The 27,149-nt window shown below is 35.5% G+C and overlaps 3 non-coding genes across 3 annotated transcripts; all 3 read left to right on the top strand.

The window, feature by feature from the left end:
- The first annotated feature begins 223 nt into the window (after positions 1-223).
- TRNAA-AGC (transfer RNA alanine (anticodon AGC)) lies at positions 224-296 on the top strand. Its single transcript has one exon. It is a non-coding gene; the product is annotated as a tRNA-Ala (tRNA).
- A 2,875-nt stretch (positions 297-3,171) lies between these two features.
- Positions 3,172-3,244, top strand: TRNAA-AGC (transfer RNA alanine (anticodon AGC)). The gene has a single exon. It is a non-coding gene; the product is annotated as a tRNA-Ala (tRNA).
- A 9,605-nt stretch (positions 3,245-12,849) lies between these two features.
- On the top strand, positions 12,850-12,922 carry TRNAA-AGC (transfer RNA alanine (anticodon AGC)). The gene has a single exon. It is a non-coding gene; the product is annotated as a tRNA-Ala (tRNA).
- The last annotated feature ends 14,227 nt before the right edge of the window (positions 12,923-27,149 follow it).

The following is a 27,149-nucleotide window of genomic DNA, read 5'->3' as shown; positions in this document are numbered from 1 at the left end:
GGTTGAATAGTAATGCAATGGTAGCTCGACTACATTTTATTAGCTTTAATTATGCTAGTTTCGAATTGTAAAGTGAAGACGTGACTTGGTATTTAAAACTATGATTTTCGAAAAAAAATAGTAACAAGTTGGTTTAGTATTATATTTGAACCAGTTTGATATAATAAAATTGATTGTATAACAACATTGCATTTTTTGTTGCACCTTTACTTTGTATTTCACTGGGGATGTAGCTCAGATGGTAGAGCGCTCGCTTAGCATGTGAGAGGTACGGGGATCGATGCCCCGCATCTCCAGGAATTCCTTTTATACATCCTACATACTAAAAGATATACACTAGCTATATAATTATACCTAATAATCATTATGACATGCATACGACGCATATACGGGTTCCTGACAAGTGGTGTTCTTCAAATAACCCCGGAACCCCAACAACGCATTTTAATCGTTACATAAAAATTTTGAAAATCGCATTTAACTATTACAACACACTACATAAATTTTGAAAATCTTGCAGTATTGGTGCGCAAAATTAAAGCGTGAAGTAACTTCTCAGATCGTTTTATACATAAGAGTGCAGGGTATGTTGGGACAAGTAAGTGATTTGAAGAATAAAGCTCAAATAAATTACTCAGGAATACCTGAGAATATTTAAGAAACCATAGCTTCGCCTTTCATCGTCGTTCTTTGGAGTTAAGTATTTTACAAAAATTCAAATGGTATTTTTTATAGAGATTTGGATTTTAAGGTTATAAAGTTAGGTTAGCACAATAACTCAAGCCGACCATCCATCAAGAAGTCATGTCTTTGCTAATTGGCTCTCTAAAATGACTTAAAATGACTTGGAGTTTCATCGAAGAATCATATTAGGGCTCGAAAACTCCAAGGGTTATTGCTGCGAAATCTCTCTATCCCCAACTTTTGTACGATTTATGGTCCAGCGAAGTCTTTGGACCTTACTTATCGAATGATGATTATCTTCAGACATCTTGTTATTTAACACCTTGCGACTTACTTTTCGGGGTCCACCTCTCCGAAATGTATGCTATTTTTCCTCTTTAAAAATGTCAATATTTAAGGAGTTATGGCTATTTTAAGTATGCTATTTTTCCTCTTTAAAAAAGTGATCACAAATAATAGCTAAAATCCACGAAATGTCAATATTTAAGGAGTTACGGTCATTTTAAAGTATGCTATTTTTCCTCTTTAAAAAAGTGATCACAAATAATAGCTAAAATCCCCGAAATGTCAATATTTAAGGAGTTATGGTTATTTTAAAGTGTGATATTTTCCTTCTTTACAAAATGATCACAAATAATAGCTAAAATTCCCGAAATGTCAAAATTTATGGAGTTATGGCCATTTTAAAGTATGCTATTCTTCCTCTTTAAAAAAGTGATCACAAATAATAGCTAAAATCCACGAAATGTCAATATTTAAGGAGTTATGGCCATTTTAAAGTATGCTATTTTTTCTCTTTAAAAAGGTGATCACAAATAATAGCTAAAATTCCCGAAATGTCAATATTTAAGGAGTTATGGACATTTTAAAGTATGCTATTTTTCCTCTTTAAAAAGGTGATCACAAACAATAGCTAAAATCCACGAGATGTCAACATTTAAGGAGTTATGGCCATTTTAAAGTATGCTATTCTTCCTCTTTAAAAAAGTGATCAGAAATAATAGCTAAAATTCCCGAAATGTCAATATTTAAGGAGTTATGGTTATTTTAAAGTATGATATTTTCCCTCTTTAAAAAATGATCACAAATAATAGCTAAAATCCCCGAAATGTCAATATTTAAGGAGTTATGGCTATTTAAAAGTATGCCATTTTTCCTCTTTAAAAAAGTGATCACAAATAATAGCTAAAATCCACGAAATGTCAATATTTAAGGAGTTATGGCCATTTTAAAGTATGCTATTTTTTCTCTTTAAAAAGGTGATCACAAATAATAGCTAAAATTCCCGAAATGTCAATATTTAAGGAGTTATGGACATTTTAAAGTATGCTATTTTTCCTCTTTAAAAAGGTGATCACAAACAATAGCTAAAATCCACGAGATGTCAACATTTAAGGAGTTATGGCCATTTTAAAGTATGCTATTCTTCCTCTTTAAAAAAGTGATCAGAAATAATAGCTAAAATTCCCGAAATGTCAATATTTAAGGAGTTATGGTTATTTTAAAGTATGATATTTTCCCTCTTTAAAAAATGATCACAAATAATAGCTAAAATCCCCGAAATGTCAATATTTAAGGAGTTATGGCTATTTAAAGGTATGCTATTTTTCCTCTTTAAAAAAGTGATCACAAATAATAGCTAAAATCCCCAAAATGTCGTTTTTAAGGAGTTATGGCCATGTTAAAGAACGTTATTTTTCCTCTTTAAAAAAGTGATCACAAATAATATTTAAAATCCCCGAAATGTCAATATTTAAGGAGTTATGGCCAATTTAAAAATAGATTTTTTCCTCTTTAAAAAAGTGATCATTATTCATTATTAACAGTATACCTTCTTCATTAGATAAACTCTCCACTTATTGCAAACTCATTTATCAAGATGATCGAACGGAACTTAAATAAAAATGTGAAAAAAATTAAAATTTGCTCCGGTTTTTAACTTTCGTCAAAAGATCTCATTGTGAATAAGATCTCCAAAGTCTTCATCCGGGACCAAAAGTCTTCATACGTTCAAAGGTTTTTTAATATAGCCTTTATTAGCACGAGTTCAACTGGCAAAGGTATATAATCCTTGTCGATGAAGGATTATTAAAAATGTTTATTGGAGATGCGGGGCATCGATCCCCGTACCTCTCACATGCTAAGCGAGCGCTCTACCATCTGAGCTACATCCCCATATGGAGCTTAAAAAATATTCGAGATATACTTAAATGAATATAACTGAAAAATGCATTAAGTAAATTACTTCAAATTTCCACTAAAAGGTCACGCATCAATATGCAGTACACGTGCGGGTACTGAATATGGGTTGAATAACAATGCACCGACAAAAAAACTGTAATGTGGAGTTCTGTTTCGGAATATAAATACGTTGTTTTCCGAAGAGTTAGCAATCATATTTACTTTACACATTGTGTGGCATGATATTCCAAAATTAAGTGTCCATCGATATTGCATTTTAATAGCATCCTTACCCTGCATTTTACAGGGGATGTAGCTCAGATGGTAGAGCGCTCGCTTAGCATGTGAGAGGTACGGGGATCGATGCCCCGCATCTCCAGAATTTTCTTTTATACACTCTAGGGACTAACAAATATATAATATCTGTATTTATTTTCAGAACTTTCGCAATAGATCGTAAATTTCAGTTTGGGAGATTATGGACCGAAGATATATTTAAAGTAAAGAAATTACTAGAAAAAGTGGCCTATTGTTCCTGACCAAAGTTTGATATAAACATTATCACTAAACAAATTCGGACTATCTTGAGACACGATTTCTTTCGTATGGGATAAATGTTAGCTTTTTTGAATATATTTGAAAGTTTGTGGGGATAAGGGCTTCCAGAAAAAGGCCGATAAATACTATTTTCAAACTCGCTCCAAAATAAACAGGATATTTTTATGTGCAAATTTTTCTCTAACATATGTCAAAATATTGGAAAATGCTTAATTTGAAAAATATTGGTATCACAATTTAAGTGAGTTATTATAGGTTCAAATTTTTACCTTACGTTGTGGAGGTACTTGAAGGAGTGAACAAATATTGATCATTTTCGCACCTGACTTTTGTTTTATCTAAGTATTAGGATGTGCAAATTTGCAACTATTTCGGGTACTCCCATTGCTCAATATGAGATTTGCTTTTTTCCAAAATGTTGATCTTTTTTGGGAGAGGTACCAGAAAGAGTGGGCCATGTCAAGACCTATATATTACACCTACATATATGAATTTTCTCACTTGCTACCCTCTACCATAGCTAGTTTAAAAGGTTCACTATGTATATCGACTATTTCCTTGACTTTATATGAGATATGTGATATTTTTTTTGGAATATGTCGACAAATACATGAGGTACCAGATATATCTAACCAAAGCATTCCAATTCATCTAATATTGATAAAAATGTGGGGATGTATAAAATTTTAAGAAAATCAAATTTCTGTAACCAATTTTTTGGGAATAGAAATATTTAGATATGTGAAATTTGAAGAGAATCTGATGCTTATTTCGCATTTTATGAGAGAATTTTGACCCGTTGTGGGGAGGATATGCGAAATTGGAATACAATCTGATTCTTTTTTCACATTTTATAAGAGTTATAATTGTGCCAAATGTTGACCCTTTTGGGGAGGTACTTGATAGAGCTGTCCGATATTGTCCATGTTTCCAACTGAACTAGTCCTGACAAAAATATACAGATTTGAAAAGTATCACATATCTCAAAATATTTTCTTTGAAAAAAATTGACCTTTTGTGGGGAAGGTACCAGAAAGAATAGACTGATGTTGCCCATCTCCGAAATCGATCTAAGTTTGATAATAATTTTACGATCTACCAAGTTTGGACCAAATCGGATACTCTCCTCAAGAGACAGACAGACAAAGAGTCGGACGGCTCCCCTAGATCGACTTCAAATGCCTTAAAACGGATTTGGTCCAAAATCGGATTTAGGATCTGAAATCGTTATTTCGATGACGCATCTTTTTGGCCGTATCAAATGATAGATACCCTCTGCAAACCATATGACTAAGTATATAATAATCTAAATATATTCCAATTTTCCATCGGGATTCCCTATATATTAGTATTTCAGTACCCTAACTCTGATATCCACGTTTTGAAATGTTAAATGGTTTTGGTTCACTTTCGGATGAAACTAATTTTTGTTATACTTTTGGTTTTACCAGAACGTCTCGTTACCAAAATGGAAGCAAATTAAACTTCAAACTTAAACTACCATTCCATATAGTTAATGTAACCATCTTAATAACCATAAAAAAGTGGGTGGGGCTGGTAAAAGTAGGCAAAAGTTTTGCTTTGTAAGAAATATCAGTTGTAAATCTTAAGAAGTTATATTTCTGTTCATTCTGGTCTTCTTGTAACACTTTGGTCACGCCTGATTGCCTACAAAATATATGTCGGTTGAATTTGTAGTGACCCTCGTGAACCCCTCACAAAATATTGTCAAATGGCAGCGAAGGAGTAGGCATGGAATTGACCTACACACGGACAAACCATGAAACATAAATCAAACATTTTCTGTGTCCGTTGCAGTGGCAGAAAATATCAATGATTAACCCAACACCGGCATACACACCATCAGACACGCAAGCACCATCCCATCCCCCCACCAACTATCCATAATGTAACAACACTTTTCAAATAAGGATTATGATGGAGGCGTTTATGGAAAAGATGAACTCGAACACAAATCTTCTTGCTACTGTTGTTGTTCTTCTTGTTGTTGTGTGCGTGTTTAATAATGAACTTGTAGGCGTCGTTCAGATGGCGCCCACGAAAGTTTCCAACAAATCTTCTGTTTGAGGCTTAGCACCAAAGAAATACTTTTATTACCAACATGTACGGTCAATATTTATCCAATGTAGTTTTTTGTTTTCAATTCTTTTTGCAATATCCTTTGGAGATAGATGACCATGAGGACTTTTCAAAAGAGAAATAAAGTTGAAATTTTTGTAAAATCAAAAGGAAGTAATCACAAGATGTCAAGGTTGCAGATGAGTTTGTAAATCTTTGCAAGTTTTGTAATAACACTTTTTATAAGCTTTTTTTTTTTTTTGCGATTACACCAGAGTATTTGACATTGAAGTAGAATTAAGTTGAAAAAGTTATTAAAAAAATTGATATACGAGGTGATATAAGATGGATTATATACAGAGTGAGATGAAAAAACCGCAAGCATCTTCAAACTGCTGTTATTTCTAAACCACTCGTCCGACAAAAAATTATTCCAGTGAGAGCTCATTATATTGTTTACAGGCGTACAAAACCATTTTGGTGATAATTTTCCAGAAAAAAAGTTATTCGTGATGGAATTCAAGCGTGATAGTATGATATCTTCATATTTGACTGACAAAACCAAAAGTGAATATCGTTAGAGCTCTCCGGCATTTAAATGTGAATAAATCTTTTGTGTCTCGTACCATCGCTCGCTACCGTGATACTGGTAGCGTAGCCCGACGTCAAGGAATTGGACGGAAGAAAACAACAACAATAGCAGAAATGGTTCGAAAAGTAAAGAAGCAACTTGATCGAAACCCGCGTCGAATATATCCATAATATTCCATTCGGCAAATATTAAAAAATGAGCTCGGGGTAAGGCCATTGAAATTTCAAAAAGTGATAGAACTTACACCGCAGCATAGAGAAAATAAACTCAAAATAGCGAAAGAGTTGTTTTGCTTGGCCGAAAGTGGTGAACTGCCGAATTTGGTTTTCTCCGATGAGAAAACATTCGTTGTCCTGCAGTTTGTAAACAACAACAACAACAAAATGATCGTGTTTACTTGCCAAAGAGGTCAGCTGAAAATGTGCACCTTCGATTGGCCACCGGAACTCAAGCGCCGGCCATGGTGATGGTGTAGGCTACTATAACAGCCGATGGTCACTCTCCGGTCGTGGTATCAGAATAAATGTCGAATATTATCGTGAAAATATTCTGGAGGGTGTATTAAAGCCTTGGGCACTCAAACATTTTGGCCGCAGACCTTGGACATTATAACTGGATTCAGCACGCGCCTCCCAAGAATGGTTAAAAAATGAGGTTCCTCGCTTCATTTCCAGCGCACAATGGCCACCCAAATCTCCGAATACCAATCCATGAGACTATTGTGTCTGGAGTATTTTGGAAAGCGAGGTTGGCACTAAAAAATTCCAAAACACCGCAGAGCAACATTCGGGCAGCGTGTGACGGTTTCATTGGCCGTTTGAAGGCCATAATTCGTGCCAAAGGTGACGAATTCGAACAAATCTAAACTTTATCTAAAATTTTATGATGTTTCCGACATTTTTGCTTTCATTCAAAACATCAAAAAAAAAAAAGATGTAAAAATTACTTTGTTACAGTTTTTTTATCTTACCCTGCATATATTAGCCCCTAATAAATTAACCTGGGGGATTTTGATCTACTGAAGGAATAATATTATTACCATTTGGAATTTCCACCCCTGAATGGCGGTTCTACATTGTAATAGATCTCAGCACTTGTAGACTTATTATCGAATGCCTTACTTTTCAAATGGTGGAGGGTTTTAAAAGTTAGGATCGGCTAAACTTAACTGATTTTTAATTAATTTTTTTTTATTAAAATTGTACCATTGGACATTTTTAAACCTACACCAAGTTCCGGTACAAACACGTAGAAGTAAAACAGAGAGATCCATTGATTGGTTTGGTGATGTGAATCGATTTATGAATGACACTTTCACACAAAAGTAGTGGTCCATTTTACGCGCTAAATATAATCCAAAGGTCATCCAAATTGTAAGACTTCTATCCTGTCCTAAACTTTAATCTCATGCAAAATTCAGACAATTTTAATTATACCCTCAGCCATATGGCTATAGAGGTTATATCTCATTTGATACGGCCAAAACGTGTCTAGTCGAAATAACGGTTTTAGAACCTAGGTCTCTTTCGGTCCACACCTTCTGGTACATCTCACACAAAATGTCAAAATTTTCAAAGAAAATAATTTATTGCACAGAAAAAAAAATAATCCGATTTTGCTTCAACTTTGCGAATCCTAATATTTTCATTAGTGCTAGGTCAGATGCGAAAATGAACAATATCGGTCAACTCCAACAGGTACCTCCCCCACAAAGGGTCAAAATTTTGAATAATTACAACTCATATAAAATGTGATGTAAGAGTCCGATTGTGTTCAAGTTTCACACATCCCAATAATTTTAATAACCTAAGGTCTAGTGCCAAGATGTAATACATCGGTCCACTCCTTCTGGTATCTCCCCCACAAATTTTCAGAAAAAAATATTTTCTGCACAGAAAGAAAAGCAATAGTCCGATTTTGTTCCAACTTTGCAAATCCTAATATCTGCGTCAGTTCTAGGTAAGGTGCAAAAAATGGATAATATCGGTCAAGTACCTCCCCCACAAAGGGTAAAAAAATGTTATGTAAAAATCCGATTGTCTTAAAATATCACACATGCCAATATTTATATTAGCCCAAGGCCTGGTGTTTAGGTGGAATATATCGGTCCACTCCTTCTGCTACCTCCCCCCACAAAAGGTCGAAATTTTGAATATCAATTGATCTTATAAAACGCGAAATTAATATCCGATTCCATTTAAACTTGTTACATCAGAATATTTCCATCAACACAAGATCTGCTATAAAAACAGTAGAGATCGGTTTTTCTGGTACCTTCTCCATAAAGGGTCATAGTTTTGAATAATCAAAACGTTTATAAAAACCGAAATAAGCATCAGATTCTCTTAATATTTCACACATCCCATTATTTCCACTAACAAAAGATCTGCTGTGAAGATGGGATATATCGGTCCACTCCTTTTGGTACCTCCCCCACAAAAGCCTGAAATTTTTAAATATCCTTGAAGCTCATAAAAAACGAAATTAACATCCGATTCCATTCAAAACTTGGTTTATCTCATTATTTCTATCAACACAAGATCTGTTATAAAGTTGGTAGAGATCGGATCATTTCTTTTGCTACCTGCCCATAAGGTTCAAGATTATGAAAAACAAAACGATCAAAGAAAGCGAAATAAGCACGCAACACTCTTAAAATTTCACTCATATAAACATTTTTTTTAATACAATATCTGTTGTGCTGATGACATGTATCCGTAGCCCACTCACAAAGGGTCACAATTTTTAATATTTTTATCTGTAATAACTTACGAAACAAGTCAGTGATTCTTTACAACTTGCTATATTCAAATACATCCTTCTTTGCCAGAAACCTGAGATGAGTTTCCCTACTGCATGGAAAATGCTGAATTGGACAAATACTATGCTAGCTGCGTTATTGAGTCGGGTCTTAAATGAAAGGTCTCGAGGAGTACTTTCTGGCTATATATGCCTTATATTCCCAACTGATTTCAGATAATCAAAATTTTGTGCTTCTCTTTCAAAAAAACAATGAAACGTTATTCGCATACATATTTATTTGTTTATCCAGAACGTCTTCTGTTGATTGCCTACTATAGTAGGCGATCATCAAACAAGTTCAGTTGGGAATATATGGCATATATAGACATAAAGTACTCCTCGAGACCTTTCATTTAAGACCCGCCCCAATGACGCAGCTAGCATAGTATTTGTGTAATTCAGCAGTTTCCCTACCGCCAACACACCCCTAAATGCATAGACAAATAATCTAAAATATGTAATTTTTTTATTGGAAATTTAATTTGGAAAATTCTACTACAACCAAAACATTCAATCTCTTTAAAAGTTCAAGGGTTTCTCGCTCTAAAAGTCTCCTTGTTCTGGAAGCAGCATAACAAATGAAACACTACAACCTTAGCAAAAAAAAGAAACCCCTAACACAAGGGCACGTATTAACTTAACAAATCGTCTAACAACATTTACACTAAGTGTAAGATGTTCCTGCAGCAAAAAGGACAACAAACGAACTTGAAAGGGCAAAAATCAACACAAATGATGAATGAAATGGCGAATGGCAAACATTGAACTAGAAATGAAGAAATATTGAAAATGAAAAAAGAACTATGCTGAAGCTTTGTTCTTGAGATCTTCCCCCATATTCTTTATAAACTGCCACATCCATACACATGCATCTGTATATGTACATACCACTAGAGTTCATAAGTGAATAGTGTGCAAATACGTGCACACGGATGTGTGTGTGTGTGTGTTGCTGAAGTGATGTTCAAAGACATCCAGTCAGGCGGGCAGTCGTCAGACAGCCACTTGTATTCGGCAGTGACTTGTGTATACAATTTCCTTGATTTGACTTGTGTAGCAGACATTTCTAAACATGACTTATGACCACTACGTGATGCAACATAAAAATGCCATTACAAATGTTACGCTTTGTGTAAAAAGACATTGCCATTGCTGCTGTCACAGTTACAGCAACGCCAAGCGATTGTTATACGCAAACACACACACACACACCCGGCTGTCACTGTAACACTAAGAACAGGGAAAATCAAAGAAAGAGAGCAACAAGAAATATCAGTCCCAAAAAACAATGGTAAATGAAGGAATAAGGACAACATATGAATGTACATGCATGGGTGTACGAGTGTGTGCCCGTGCAATCAAACGTACATCTTAACATCACTTAAGAAACACTTACATTTAGCGTAAACATTCGGGTAAACCCGATAGGAATCGTACCGTTACATAGGCACTACACCAAAATATATACCTATGTTGATGATGGTTCTCTACCCTCCAAAGTAGCTAAAATACAAATTGTTGACCGAATCGATTGAAAACTGTGGTCAAGCCCTTCGAAATTGGTAGAGTCAGGATATGGGCGCTACTCCTAAACATTGACCTACATAAAAAATGTCTGACAAGAGGTTTTCCAATACCTTAGAAGCCAAATGTTAAACAAGGACCAAATCAATTAAAAAATGTGACTATGAGCCCAGAAACAGCTGAACAGGCTTTATATGAGGATTGTATCAAAATGTTGGCCGATATTGATAATAATGAAAGCAAAAATGTCGGAAATAGCATCGAATTTTAGAATAAGTTTAGATTTGTTCGAAAGGTCACCTTTGGCGCGAATTGTGGCCTTCAAACGGCCAATGAAACCGTCACACGCTGCCCGAATGTTGCTCTGCGGTATTTTGGTCCATTCCCGGCGAAGCGCTTGCTTGAGGTGATCGACATTTTGGAATTTTTTGGTGCCAACTTTGCTTTCCAAAATACTCCAGACACAACAGTCAAACGGATTGGTATCCGGAGATTTTGGTGGCCATTGTGCTCTGGAAATGAAGCGAGGAACCTCATTTTGTAACTATTCTTGGGTGGTGCGTGCAGAGTGCGTTGGTGCTGAGTCCTATTGAAATGTTCAAGGTCTGCGCGATAATATTCAGTAAAACCAACTGCAACCAACTTCAGACAGCTGTCAATTGTAAGCCACTCGTCCGACAGCTTTTAAAATTATTCCAGTGACAGCTCATTATATTGTTTACAAGCGTATAAAAGCATTTTGGTGAGAATTTTTCAGAAAAAAGTTATTCGTGATGGAATTCAAGCGCTATAGTATTATTTCTTTATATTTGGCTGGAAAACCACAAGTTGCTATCGTTAGAGCACTCCAGCATTTAAATGTAAATAAATCTTTTGTGTCCCGTATCATTGCTCATTACCGTGATACTGGTAGCGTAGCCCGACGTCAAGGAAGTGGACGGAAGAAAACCGCAACATCAGCAGCAATGATTAGAAAAGTAAAGAAGCTACTTGATCGAAACCCGCGTCGCAGTGGCCGAAAAATGGCTCGTGAGCTGAACATATCGCAATATTCCATTCGGCAAATATTGAAAAATGAGTTCGGGATAAAGCCATTGAAATGCAAGAACTTACACCGCAACAGAAAGAAAATAGACTCAAAAGAGTTAAAGAGTTGCTTCGGTGAGTGGTGAACTGCCGAATTTGGTCTTCTCCGATGAAAAAACATTCGTTGTTCAACAGTTAATAAACAAACAAAATTATCGTGTTTACTTGCCAAAGAGGTCAGCTGAAAATGTGCACCTTCGGTTGGCCACCAGAACTCAAGCGCCACCAATGGTGATGGTGTGGGCCGCCATAACTGCCGATAGTCGCTCTCCGCTCGTATTAACTCGACTTCAGAATAAATGTCCAATATTATCGCGAAAATATTCTGGGGGGGTGTATTAAAGCCTTGGGAACGCAAACATTTTGTACGCAGACCTTGGATATTCCAACAGGACTCAGCACCTTCGCACTCAGCACGCGCCACCCAAGAATGGTTAAAAAGTAAGTTTCCTCGCTTCATTTACAGCGCACAATGGCCACCAAAATCTCCGGATATCAATCCGTTGGACTATTGTGTCTGGAGTATTTTGGAAAGCAAGGTTGGCACTAAAAAATACCAATATTCTCTCAAACAATACCAAAACTCTCTCAAACGGAAACCTGAGATGATTCTGGAATTTGTTTTTTTTTTTTTTTTTGATTTCGCAAAAAATTGGATGTAAATGTTCGATTTTCTGCTAATTTTGCCCATACCAATATTTTTATCTTTATAAGAAGAAGTATGAAAATGGAATACTTTGGTCGATATATTCACGCACATTTCAACATTTTCTAAAAATTATCACATATCCCATATAAAGTGAATGATGTAGTCGATATAGTCTAAACTTGGCACGTCGCAAGATTTATATCATATATATTTAGGTCCGGATCGAAATAATCAATATAGGCCTGTTCCTTCGGAACCTACGCCATAGAGGGTCAGCAATTTGAATAATCGTAATAGAAGTCAAAATATATTTAAATCATCGAACATTGGCTGAAGGTATTCATCTGATAATGACTGATACATTTACTTGTTTTTCAAAATTCTCCTAAATGATTGCGTTAAGGAAACTACATATGCGAATTATAAGCAATGGAATAACAGTTAGGAACCATTTATCAATATTTAACAAAACAGTTGTTGATACTAAACATTGACACTGAATATTGAAAACAACTTGCATTATTTTTCGGTTGGATGTTTTAGTTTAAACCTAAATGAATGTCATTCTGTATTCAAATCATGTAAATGTGTGCAGTGACCTTTTCAATTTCGTACGTGCAGAGGTTAATATTATTAGTTGGAGCAATTCCCAAACAAATATTCAAAATTAACTTTATTCGTCGATTCGTTATCTGGGGATGTAGCTCAGATGGTAGAGCGCTCGCTTAGCATGTGAGAGGTACGGGGATCGATGCCCCGCATCTCCAAATATGTTTTATATGTGGTAATGTGGTCTTACTGCAATTAAAGCAGGCATTTATCACAGGCTAATATGCGAATACAATGCGTCACAGTATGAGGTATTGGTATTGGCTGTTGATGCGTTGCGCAGACTCTTTAGCGAAGATCATGCATCGGTCAAAGGTCGACCTTTTGAAGTGTTTTGATTTTTATACCCTCCACCATTCTATGGAGGGCTCTGTCATTCTGTTTGTAACTCCTCGAAATATTCATAATAGACCCTACAAAGTATATATATTCTGGATCAGCGTAAAATTCTAAGACGATTTAGCGATGTCCGGCTGTGTGTTGTAATCACGCTATATTTCGAACGAATTGAGGTTGAAGGCTAAAATTTCGCATGTTTTACCAATAGGCAGATTAAGTTCGTAAATGGGCAATGCCGGTCCACGTTTCCGTATGGTACGGTACCTCTCGATATTCGTTATTTTGATGATTTCAGACACATTATTCACCGAAATCGTTTCAAATTTCGTATTTGAAGTTCGTGACGGGTACGACAGCCTAAGACAAAAAATGTTGTATGCAGATCCACGTCTTCGTATAGCGCCCATATGACCTCCCTATAGTCGTATTTCGGTATTTTCATGTTTTTTGCGACATTATTAACTGGAACCGTTTTAAATTTCGTATTTGAAGTTCGTAATGGGCAAATGACAAACATTTAACGTAAGCAGGTCAACGACTTCGTTTAGTCCCCATATAACGGTTTTCAATTAAGTGGTAGCTTTCGGATTTTTTTTCAACTTCCTTCCAAATGGTAGAGGGTATTAAAAGTTTGGCCCCGTCGAATTTAGCTGATTTTTTACTTGTTTTTTTTTTTTTTTTTTTCTCGAAAATGTGTTATTAAATATTTTACATCGAAATATTTCTGAGAACCTTAGAGTGAGCGAATATACACCATTTCGGATGACCAATTTGGACCACTTCCTTCTAATACATCATCAAGAAAGGGTCAACATTATGAGTAATCGCGAAATGTCTAATGTAGTTTCTAGGAATAAAATCAATATTAAACTTTTCGTAGAGAATTTTATGCTCCACCATAATATTTTGTTTAAACTTACCGTTGTCGAATCACTCTGAAAAAGAAGAAAAATATAGACCATTAGTATTTAGTTTGTTGTAATTTCAATTGTCTATTTTGACAGTACTAATTTAAGACATATTTTCCTATCGGGTCTCCCTACATTAGAACAATGTATTTGGATGGAAAACATCACGTTGTTATTTGACTGCTGCTGATACTGATTGTTATGTTGTTGCATGCATGGATGGTGGGTGGCGTTCGATGTGGATGTTGGTGTGTTCATGACACTGACATTTGCTACAAGACAGCATTTCATTTATTTTTCACCTCTGCATATTCGCAAAGTAAGAATTGTTTTTTTTTTCGCATAGTTATTGCGATTTTAAACAATTTCGATGCTCAAAATTAATTTAATAAAAATATTGGTTCTTGAAAGAGTGGGCTTGGAAAATAGCTTAGATATTTCTAGCTAACATGACATATTTTCAAATATTTGCTTCAGCAGTTTGGTTCTTTACATAACATTCAACAATGATTAAGGATCCTGGATAGTTCACTCTACATTCTCACTAAATTCGACGTTTTTTATGACCATTTTAGAATTTTGGTTTTGAGGGATATTTTATTTACCAGTTTTTCCCACGAATTTGTCTAAAAATAGGTATTTGTAGTTCATAATGGGTTCTAGCTCCGGTGGCAGAACATTGAATATTTAGTTCCACGTTTTCCTATAGCGCACATATAACGATACACAATGATATTCGGTATTTTGATAATCCTAGTCACATTTAACCACGAAATTGTTTCAAATTTGGTATTTTAGAAGACTTGGTAGATGACAATACTTGAAGTATAAAATTTTCTACGGAGATTCCCGTTTTGGTATGACCCGCAAAAACCGGCATTATCCAAACGTTCTTACTGGTATTTGTAGTTTAAAGTGAAACACGTATGAATTCAGATACTTTCATAAAAAAATGTTTTCATTGTCCAATCGTGGAGGGTATTAAAAGTTTGGCCCGGCCGAGAACTTTAATATAAGGGGATGTTCGGGATCGATGCCCTGCATCTCCAAAATTTATTTTAAAATTTTATTATAATTAAAACACTGACTCTGAGTCGGCCTTTGAAGTTTTTATACCCTCAGCCATATGACTAGAGAGGGTATATATCATTTAATACGGTCAAAACGTGTCTAGTCGAAAAAAACGGTTTTAGACCCTAGGTCTCTTTGGACCAAATCCGTTTCACAACATTTGGAGTCGATCTAGCGACGTCCGTCCGTCCATCTCTCTGTCTGGTTGGTGCACACGATAACTCTCGAAGAGAGTATCCGAATAGGTCCAAACTTGGTACATCGTAATATTGTTGTCAAATTTAGATCGAGTTCGGAGATGGGCAATATCGGTCCACTCCTTCTGGTACTTTCCCCACAAAAGGGCGACATTTTCAAAAAAATATTTTACTGCACAGAAAGAGAAACAATGATTCGATTTGCTCCAATTTTGCAAATCCTAATATTTCCATCAGTGCTACGTCAGGGGCGAAATAGGACAATATCGGACCACTCCATCACGTATGTTCCCCAAAGGGTCAACATTTTAAATAATTATAACTCTTATAAAATGTGATGTAAGAGTTTGATTGTCTTCAAATTACACGCATTATTAGCTCAAGGTCAGATTCGAAGATGGAATATATCTGTCCACTCCATCTGATACCTCCCACACAAAGGGTCAACATTTTAAAATCCATGCAGCTCATTAAACGCGAAATTAATATCCGATTCCTCCCAGACTTGGTACATCTCAATTTTTACATCAACACAAGATCGGTTATAAAGATGATAGGGATCGGACCATTATTTCTGGTACCTCCCTCCCTCCGTTCAAGATTTTGAACAACAGAACACTCAAAAAAACGTGAAAAAAGCATTCAAATCGCTTCAAATTTCGCACATACAAACATTTTTGCTAACACAAGATCTGTTGTGAAAATAATATATAGCTGCGAACCCTTTCTGGTACCTCACTCACCAAGGGTCACAATTTTCAATACTGTCAGAACTTGCGAAACAAATCAGCGATTCTTTACAACTTGCAATACAGGGTTGCCCATATTAGACGGACCCATCTGGCAACGCCATAACTTTTGACAGAGATGTCACATCGCTTAATGACATACCGCGTTTGAAGCGTCAGTCCAAGCAGACTTTTACCATGAACCAATACAAGCTACGCGAGCGCTCTGAAATAGTTGAAATTTACATTCAACAGAAGAAGTCAATTGTGAAAACTCAACGTGCTTTTAAAACATGTGAGAAGTGCGCCTTCTAAGAACACCATTAAGCGTTTATACGAAAAATTTTCGACTGGTAAGGCTCTTCTAATCCGAAGAGTCGACCAAGGCGATCGGCCGAGAATATCGCTGCCGTACGAGCCAGAGTTGAGAGGTCCCCAAGAACATCCCAAAAATGCCGTTCCCAGCAGTTGGGCATGGCTCGGTCCACTTTACAACGGATTATTCGCATTGATTTGCATTTGTTCCCGTAAAAAATTCAATTGACGCAAAGAATGTTGCCTGCGGACAAGCCTCGTCGATTGGAATGGGCCCAAAGAGTCATCGAAATGGCCGTAGATGACGAGCAATTTTTTAACAAAATTATCATGTCCGATGAAGCCCATTTCATTGGGACATTGAATGGGACAGTAAATAAGCAAAGTTGCCGTTTTTACGCCACTGAAAATCTTCAGGAGATTCAAGAAATGCCTCTTCATGACGAAAAAGTCACAGTTTGGTGCGGCGTTAGTGCGAAAACGGTCATTGGGCCGTTTTTCTTCCAAAATGAAAATGGCCATGCTGTTACCATCAATCAGGAGCGTTATCGCGACATGATGACCAATTTTGTGATGCTAATTATTCGTCGAAAGCGTATGAGGCAGTTCTGGTTTCACCAAGACGGCGCTCCACCGCACACAAGTCGCATAACAATCGATTTTCTGAAGAATTTGTTTCCGGGCCGTTTGATGTCGAAAAGTGGTGATTTGGACTGGCCACCGCGTTCGAACGATTTGACGCCGCCTGACTTCTTCTTGTGGGGATATTTGAAGTCAAAGGGTTACGTTAACAAGCCAAGGACCGTAGAAGAGCTCAAGGACAACATTCGTGAAGGAATAGCCGCTATTCCGGCCGAAATGTTGGCAAAAACGATGGAAAATGCAGCAAAAAGGGCACAATACGTCATTGAAGCCAGAGATATCATATTCAAAAATTGATGTAAACAAATCTACTTGGAACAAATTAAATGATTAACATTGCCAACCGCCAAATTTTTATTTTTTCTCTGATTTCTTTGATTCTTTGATTTAGATATCTCATACAAAGTAAAGGAAGTAACCAATATAGTCCAAACCTGGCACGTCGCAATATTTATATCATATTTATTTAGGTTCGATATTAACCACCCATTCTTTCGGAACCTATTTCATAGAGAGTCAAACTTTTGAATAATCATAATAGAAGTCAAAATATATTTAAATAATCGAACATTGGCTGAGGGTATACATCTGGTGGAAAAATAGGATACTTAAAAATTGCCATAACTCCTTAAATATTGACATTTCGGGGTATAAATATACATTGTCTGTTATCTGTACTGTTGTCCAAGACTCTTTATATAAAAAATTGTTACTTTGCAAAACGTCAATTCAAGTGTCTCCTATTTTAAGTGTACTTTCATAATTTCCTGGATTTTTCTGGCATAGAAATTGAAAACATGCTACTTAAAATATTTTATGGAAAACAGAAATCAGCAATAAAATATAGCTGTTCGTTAAAAATTCCAACCCCACTACAATAGAGTCTTATAAAACAAAAAGTTCGAAACAATATTGATCTTATTGGCCATAGACGGCCAAGAAACACACGCCCCCATACCTCCCGAACGCAGCCAGTCAATTACGTGAGCGCATCTCCGCCATGGTCTTTACCTTTTTTTATATTGCGACTGTAAACTTTATGTTCCGCATAGTTTTTTGTTAGTTTGGCTAGTTTCTGTGATTTCTGTGTTATTGCTGTTGTTATTGCAATCTTCAGTTTTTTTGTTGCTATTTTTTGAGCTTTCATTAAAAAGTTTTATGACTTCATTTGCTGGCAATAAGAAGTGGTACAACAGCAACAACGACAACAAGAACAAGAACAAAAGTTTCTATCGACGATAGGTGCAAATTACAAAACAAACCTCGTTCATTGTCTTACCAACCAGCCAACCGACATTATTGGAATTTTCAGACTCTTCGATGGAGTCAAAGCCCATGACCGGGTTTGTTGGCGGTTCATGCTTCTCCATTCGCTCGACAACTTGAAAAATAAACAAAAGTAAGGTTCTTGGGTTCGTGTTAAAGGTTGCCACTCCTCTCCACCCCACTCGCTATGCGCTGCACGAGTAATTTCATTTCGTATAAAAACATTTTCACCTGTCTATAGAGGGTTGAGGGGAAAGTACACAAATGAAAGAACAACAAATAAAGAAAACTTGAACGAAAAACCACAATAACAAAACAACAATTTAGTTGTAATTCATTTCGCAACAGAAGCTGATGAAGAGGAAGATGCAGAGGAAGAAGACGCAAAGAACACTTAATAACTTAAGCGTTATTGCGTGCAATGAAATTTGATGCCCATTCATAAAAGTTTTCACTCGAATCGTGACTTTGGTGCTGCGTATCGTTGTTCTGGTAAGCGTGTAGGTGCAATGTGTAATGGCAGAATAAATGGATAGGATTATTTTAATAAGATTTACAGTCGAATATAAGATTATACAGTTGCGTGAAATACCTGAATTGGCGAGATGTGTTCACATTTGATTTAGTTGAGAAAGTTCGGAGGCATGTGCAAATAGCAATGGAAAAAGTAATTTGTAATTTTTGGTCCTATAACTAACTAATCCATTGGGAGGACATATTTTCTACACCATTTCAAAACAGATAAAGTTAAAGGGAACCAAATAGCCTAACCAATTTTTTTTTTGTCCAATCGCAATCGTTAATAGGTATGAAAATATTAGTCGTCTAGACAGACATATTGTGTGGCTATATGGCATGATTGGACATTAGTATGTTTATATTGATATGTGCAAAGCCGGTTTATATGTAATTTATAATTATGTCCTACAATACTATGTTGTGAAGGTATTATAAGTTTGATTGGGCCAAAAAGAAACACCTCCAAACATGCAGCAGTTCTACAGATCACAATAATAGATCAATCCTCGTGAAATTTTGAATTAGGTTAGAGTTAGAAGCAGGTTAGAAACCTGCCACTTTGAATGGTCATCGAATAATAGTTAGCGATTGAAATGGACCAACTGTTTGTGTAATAGTCACATTCTGGTGAAATCACAAAAAAAACAAGTAAAAAGCTGTAAGTTCGGCCGGGCCGAACTTTGAATACCCTCCACTATTTGTAACAAATTTAACAATTTTCAAAAAAATAAAATCCGTTAAAAATTCTGTTAAAATTTTAAAAATGCCGTCGTCGTATAGACCCTAATATACGGCTATATACGGCATAGGCGACATTTGTCACAAACTATTACAATATTAAAATGCGAAACTTGAAAAAAAATCTGTTTATAATATAGCTAAAATCATCAAAATATCGAATATAAGGAGGTACCATGGGGGTTATAAAATTTGGACCTATACAGGCAATTTTCTGTCATAGGCTGTAGTATCCATTGCGAACTTCAAACACAAAATTTGAAATAATTCCGGTAAATAATGTCGCTAAAATCATCAAAATACCGAATATCGGGGGTTCCGTTATATGGGCGCTACACAAAGACGTGGACCTGCACAGACAATTTTCTGCCTTAGCATGTAGTATCCACTACGAACTTCAAATACCAAAATTGAAACAATTCCTGTAAATAATGTAAATAGTAAAAAAAGTTATTCGTGATGGAATTCAAGCGTGATAGTGTGATTTCTTTATATTCACTTTTTCGCCACCGCAGCTGGAAGATGTCGTTATATGAGGGCTATAAGAAAACGTGGACCAATTTCTCTCTTTTTCAGTACCAACCATCACAGAACTAAAACGGATGAAAGAGTTATAGCTATATCTGAACCAATTTTTTCCGAATTTGATTTTCTAGCTTCTAGACTGAATTCGGTCGGATTTCTCAAAATTCAGGTCATTTGTATTGATAACCCGAAATCGGTTGAAGATATACAGGGTGCGATTAAAAAACTGCAACCAACTTCAGACTGATGTAATTTCTAAGTCACTCGTCTGACAGCTGTTAAAAATATTCCAGTGACAGCTCTTTATATTGTTTTTAAAGTGTACAAAAGAATTTAGATGAGAATTTGCCAGAAAAAACGTTATTCGTGATGGAATTCAAGCGTGATAGCGTGATTTCTTTATATTTGGCTGGAAAACTACATGTGGCTATAGTTAGAGCACTCCAGCATTTAAATTTGAATAAATCTTTTGTTTCTCGTACCAATGCTCGTTACCGTGATACTGCTGGCGTAGCCCGACGTCAGAGAAGTGGACGAAAGAAAACAGCAACAGCAGTAGAAATGGTGCGAAAAGTAATGAAGCGACTTGATCGAAACCCGCGTCGCAGCGGCCGAAAAATGACTCGTGAGCTGAACATATCGCAATATTCCATTCCGCAAATATTGAAAAATGAGCTCGGGGTAAAGCCATTGAAATTCCAAAAAGTGCAATAACTTACACTGCAACAGTGTGAACTGCCGAATTTGATTTTCTCCGATGAGAAAACATTCGTTGGCCAGCAGTTTGTAAACAAACAAAATGATTGCATTTAACTTCCCAAAAGGTCAGCTGAAAATTTGCACCTTCGGTTGGCCAGCAGAACTCAAGCGCCGGCCATGATGGTGTGGGCCACCATAACAGCCGATGGTCGCTCTCCGCTCCTATTAATCGACCGCCATGGTCGGAATCAGAATAAATCTGTATAAATGCCGAATATTACCAAGAATGGTTACAAAATGAGGTTCCTCGCTTCATTTCCAGGGCACAATTGCCACCAAAATCTCCGGGTACCAATCCGTTGGACTATTGTGTCTGGAGTATTTTGGAAGGCAAAGTTGGCATTAAAAAATACCAAAGTGTCGATCACCTCAAGCAAGCGCTTCGCTGGGAATGGGCCAAAATACCGCAGAGCAACATTCGGGCAGCGTGTGACGGTTTCATTGGCCGTTTGAAGGCCATAATTCGTGCCAAAGGTGACCTCTTCGAACAAATCTAAAATTATTTTAAAAAATTTTGATCTTTCCGACATTTTTTGCTTTCATTCAACAAAATTAAGAAAAAAGTAAAAATTAGAGCGTTTTTTTATCTCACCTTGTATATGGGAGCTGTAACTAAATTTGAATCGATTCTCACCAATTCCAATAGGTTTGGTCCTTGGGCCAAACAAATATTGTTTGGAATATTTCATCTCAATCGGATATTAGATGAGACATGCATTTTGTTCACAAATATAAATGGACAGATGTACGGAAAGAAGGACTGACATGCAATTTTCGACTTAGAAAGTGATTCTCGCTTCCTTTTCCATGCTACAAGGAAATGCACAAAGACATAATGCCCTTACCACTATGTGGTGTAGGGTATGAAATTGGCTGCACGTTTTGTTGTGTGTGGGTTAAAACTTAATAAAATTCACGTTGTTGCATAAGATGGCATACTTTTAGGCGGTGTAGTATTTTAGAAGACCAACCGAATAATAATAACAAAAATAATAATAATAATAATAATAATAATAATAATAATAATAATAATAATAATAATAATAATAATAATAATAAATAATATAATAATAATAATAATCATAATAATAAATTGTTGTATTTCAGTCCACCCCAATTGGTAAAAAAAAATTAATAACCAGTAAAAAAAAGTCCTAAAGTCGGGCGAGCCGACTTTATGACTTTATGATACCCTACACCACTTTGCTAATTTAGTAGAGCTCTACATAACAATTAAAAGTTTTTATGGGAGAATTCAATCATACACGCTATGATTATAATTATAATAATAATTTAAAGTTCAAAGGACTAAATATGCCGAAGCATTTGTTTCTTTTAAATTCGGACTTGCACTGCCGAGTTGGTGCACAATTAATTTGAAGTCGGATAAAGATATATATGGGAGCTATATACAAATCTGAACCGATCTTGATAAAATTTGGCAAAGATATTTCCGAGCTGTATTTGATATATTTCCCTGAATATCGTTGTTACGGAGTGCACATTACGGCTGTGGGTAACAAATATAACAAATCGGATGAACAATATATATGGGAGCTATAGCTATATCTGAACCGATCTTCACCAAATTTGAAATACTAGCTTCTAGACTCAATTCTGTCGCAAGTGCCACATTCTATCCCATTTGGGCAAATATTGGACGTTTGCTGCACAATAAAAGGTAAATCGGACGAAGATATATATGATAGCTATATCCACATCTGAACCGATCTCGATAAAATGTAGCAAAGGTATTTCTGATCTGTATTTGATGTATTTCCCCATATATTGTTGTTACAGAGTGCATATTACGGCTGCGGAGGATAAAAATAACAAACCAGATGAACAATATATATGGGAGCTATAGCTATATCTAAACCGATTTCGATCAAATTTGGCATACTTATTTTCAGGCCTATTTTGGTTGTATGTGCAAAATTCCATACTATTCGGGCTGATATTACACGTTTGGTGCACAATAAAAGCAAATCGGACGAATATATATATGGGAGCTATATCTAAATGTTTACCGATTATCTCCAATTTCAATAGGGTTCGTCCTTGTGCAAAATTTCGTCTGGATCGCGCAATAAATGCGAACTGTACTTTGTTTACAAAAATACATGGACAGGCGGACGGACATGCATAAATCGACTCAGAATGTGATTCTATCCAGTTCATCAAAAGGAACTATGGGTATATCTAGTTTCCTTTTGCCTGTTACAAACAAATGCACAAAGACATAATACCCTGACCACCTTGTGGTGGTCAGCGTATTATGCCAGTATAAAAACCGACTTCTTATACCCAGTTTCATTTTTATTATTTTATTGTTGTTTTAAACTTTTAATATATTTTATCGACTACTAAAGCATGTTTTTACTCTACTTAATTGCAGCTTGTCGTCATACCTTCATAAAAATCATAAATGTAATATTTACAAATGCAGCATACTGCAAACGTGTCATATCTCTGCTACATATAAAACGCAATGAACACGACCATTACTATAGATATCATAAGTAATTAAATTGTTAAATATATATTTATTCAAAAAATAATCATAATTCAAAAACAGTGGCTGCCAGAACACCCAACCCAATTATGGAAATAAACAACAGTGTTTTTTTTTTTTTTTTTGTATTTTTATTAATAAACAAATACAAATAAATTTGTTCATTACACGGACAAACAAATAATATGTTGATGAAAATCATTTACAAACTGTTCGAAACATGATTACTACCACACACTCACACTCACACCACACACCAAGAAACAAATACACAACACAATAATCTCTGTTGATTTTGTGAGTGTTTAATTGCTTCAAATTAAACTCTCGTCTACAACATTTAATTTGTTTTAATTAATTATAACAATTTGATGGTGTATTTGAATGAATGGACATGACAAATAATATGTCTGTATATGAATTCACATGTAAATTACGGTCTGGTACATGTGTAAATGTCGTGCATCGGACAACCGCATTGACTGAGACGACGGAATTAATTAAGTGAAGAACCTCATCAGGAAATTTAACATTTTTCCGGCCATGATTAAAACGAACGAACCACTGATGATGATAGTTGTGAGGTGAGTGACCTGCATTTTAATGAATTCCATTCGCGCGAATGCCATCTTTCACCGATCAATTATTTATTTGAATGTGTATGTGTAAATATTTTGATTGTTAATCGCATGTGTTGAATAGTTAATTTTTGTTTGGGAAGTGAACAGCTGCAATTACTATATTTTATTGCAATCTTTTGTGTGAAGTTGGCACGCACAATTTTCCAAAATTAGTTGAAAGGGATCTAGATATAAAATATATTTTGGAGCGCCGATCTTGAAATATTTTTTCGGTGGAAATAAGGAAAATAAGAAAGTTTCCAGAAGATACTCGAAATGACTATTTGCAAACAATTTGCATTGAAAATTTTGTCGAAAACATAGGTGGATCACTAAGAATGCTGTTTTCAGGGATGTTAATATATATTCACGATATATCACACATTTATTAAATTATATCATTATATTGATATATTTTGAAAACTGGAAATAGGGAATAATAGTGCATTACGATGTTCTTTCGCCCGTTGGTTGTCATTCTAAAAAAAAGACCAATTGTTTGAAATTAAGCGAATGATCTATTGATCTCACCTCTGGAAAATCTGGTCAATATAAGTCCTCGTCTCAATATAATCTAATCATGCGATATTCATACCATTAAAAGATTGCATGATATTTTTAAAGGGTTTCGTCAGAAATTTGGGATTTGAGTATTTAATTAGGAATTAATACCACGTTTAGAGTGTGGCCGTTTCAGCCTTATTCATTTTTACATTTGATTCTTTTTTTTTGCAAAAGTTATTGCTAATTGGAAATAATTGCCGACATTTGCAATTGACAATTGAATGTGCGTCCTCATATTCGGAGTTTACTCTTCATTCTTTTATTTAAGCGCTCTTACCTTGTGTGGTAAGGAATGCTCGCGCTCAAATTCTAGTTGCACTGTTTAATTTAGTTTTTACGAGCTCTAATTTTGACGAATTTAGCTAGAATCTTTGAAAATTTGGCATTTTCAATTTGTAACGTGTTCGTACGGCCGCAACCGACATATAGTACATGTCTACCGATATTTTTTTGAAAGAAAGAAATTTGAAATTTCAGAGTAGGTACTGCCCAATAAAGTTGCCGTCACAATCTTCATACTCAATATTTTGATGATTTTCCCCATATTTTGCCAATGGAATTTTGGATAATAATTTATTTAATATAGAAGTAAGGAACAAGCTTTCGTGCAAACAAGGATACATTCGGAATGTATTTAAAAACAAGTAAGCAAATGCTATAGACGTGCGGGACCGACCATGTAACACCCTACAACACTACAATATGTTATGTTAGGATATAAGGGGGCTTATATCCAAATCCATTGTGGAAGATTTCACTTTCGAAATTACAGGGTGAGATAAAGAAACTGCAACCAACTTCAGACTGCTGTCACTCGTAAGCCACTCGTTCGACAGCTGTTAAAATTATTCCAGTGACAGCTCATTATATTGTTTATAAGCGTACAAAGGCATTTTGGTGTGAATTTTCCAGAAAAAAAGTTATTCGTGATGAAATACAAGCGTGATAGTGCGATTTCTTTATATTTGGCTGGAAAACCACAAGTGGCTATCTTTAGAGCACTCAAGCATTAAAATGTGAATAAATCTTTTTTGTCTCGTACCATCGCTCAAGGAAGAGGACGGAAGAAAACAGCAACATCAGCAGAAATGGTTCGAAATGTAAAGAAGCGACTTGATCGGAACCCGAGCCGCAGTGGAAAATATTGAAAAATGAAAAATATTGAATTCGGCAAATATTGAAAAATGAGCTCGAGGTAAAGCCATAAATTTGCAAAAAGTGCAAGAACTTACGCCGCAAAGAAGGTAGACTAAAAAGAGCTAAAGATATTATCGCGCAAATATTTTGGAGGGTATATTGAAGACTCAGCACGCGTCAAAAATGGTTACAAAATGAGGTTCCTCGCTTCATTTCACAATGGTGGCACAATGGCTACCAAAATCTCCGGATACCAATCCATTGGACTATTGTGTCTGGAGTATCTTGGAAAGTAAGGTTGGCACTAAAAAATGTCAAAGTGTCGATCACCTCAAGCAAGCGCTTTACCGGGAAGGCCATAATTCGTGCCAAAGGTGACCAATTCGAACAAATCTAAACTCTTTCACATTTCCAGCTCTATTTCTTCCCTAAATACCAATGTTTATACTATTTAGTAATTTCCATACTTTTAAGTAGTTATTTCCAAATCGGCCGTCATGTATCAACCGCACAAAAGGTGATCCTTATTCTAAATTTGGATTTCCAACTTAATTCCTTACACAAATATCAAATTCAGTACCGTTTAGTATTTTTTAGTACATATATCAAAACCACTTCATATCTCAAACCTACACACCAATATCGACCATAATTAACATTTTAGTACCAATTAATACATTTCGTACATCTGCGGTGTGTATTTCCACAAGCACCTCCATACCTCAAAACTATACCCCAATTCTGACCCCAACACCAAAACGCAGAAATCTAACTCTATCCATACAATCAATACTCAATTTTGTATCATTTATTAATTTTTGTACTCTAGTATTACTTATTTCCAAAATTAATACCAAATTTCAGAACCCTAGCCCAAATCCAATTTATACCAAATTCAGTACGATTTAGTACACAGAAGTACGAATTTCCAAAACTACCTCCATACCTTAATCATACAAGCCCGATAGAGCTTGCACCAAAATCCCAATTGTAACAATTTTTAGTACATATTTGTACTAAATTTAGTACCATATCGTACAGATAAGTACGAATATCCAAAACTCCCTACATAACCCAATACTACACTCTAACAGTTATCTTATTTCCAATTTTCAGGATAATAGCTCAAATCGAAATTGTACCAAATTTGGTACACTAAAGTACTAATTTTCATAATTTTCAGGATAACAGCTCAAATCGAAATTTCACCGAATTTAGTACACTAAAGTACTAATATTCATAATTATCTATATCACCAGTCCAATATAAGTCCAAATTTCAGGAATCAAATTCTACTGGTTTTCAAAAAAAAAAAATAAAATAAATTTAGTACCATTTAGTACATATAAGTACGGATTTACACTACTACTACCAATAGTAATCTTGTTTCTAAATTTCAGAATTTCACCTCTATTAGTTTACCCAAATCAAAATTGCACCAAATTTAGTTTCATTTGGTACTTTTCGTGCACACAAGTACAAATTTCGAAAACTTCCTCTATATCCCAATCCTACACTCCGCCAGTAATGTTAATTTCAAAT

This window comes from Musca domestica, unplaced genomic scaffold, assembly GCF_030504385.1.
Source record: "Musca domestica strain aabys unplaced genomic scaffold, Musca_domestica.polishedcontigs.V.1.1 18, whole genome shotgun sequence".
In the NCBI taxonomy this organism is placed as follows: domain Eukaryota; kingdom Metazoa; phylum Arthropoda; class Insecta; order Diptera; family Muscidae; genus Musca; species Musca domestica.
Note: the sequence above shows the minus strand (reverse complement) of the source record. Positions and strands in the feature narration are given on the sequence as shown.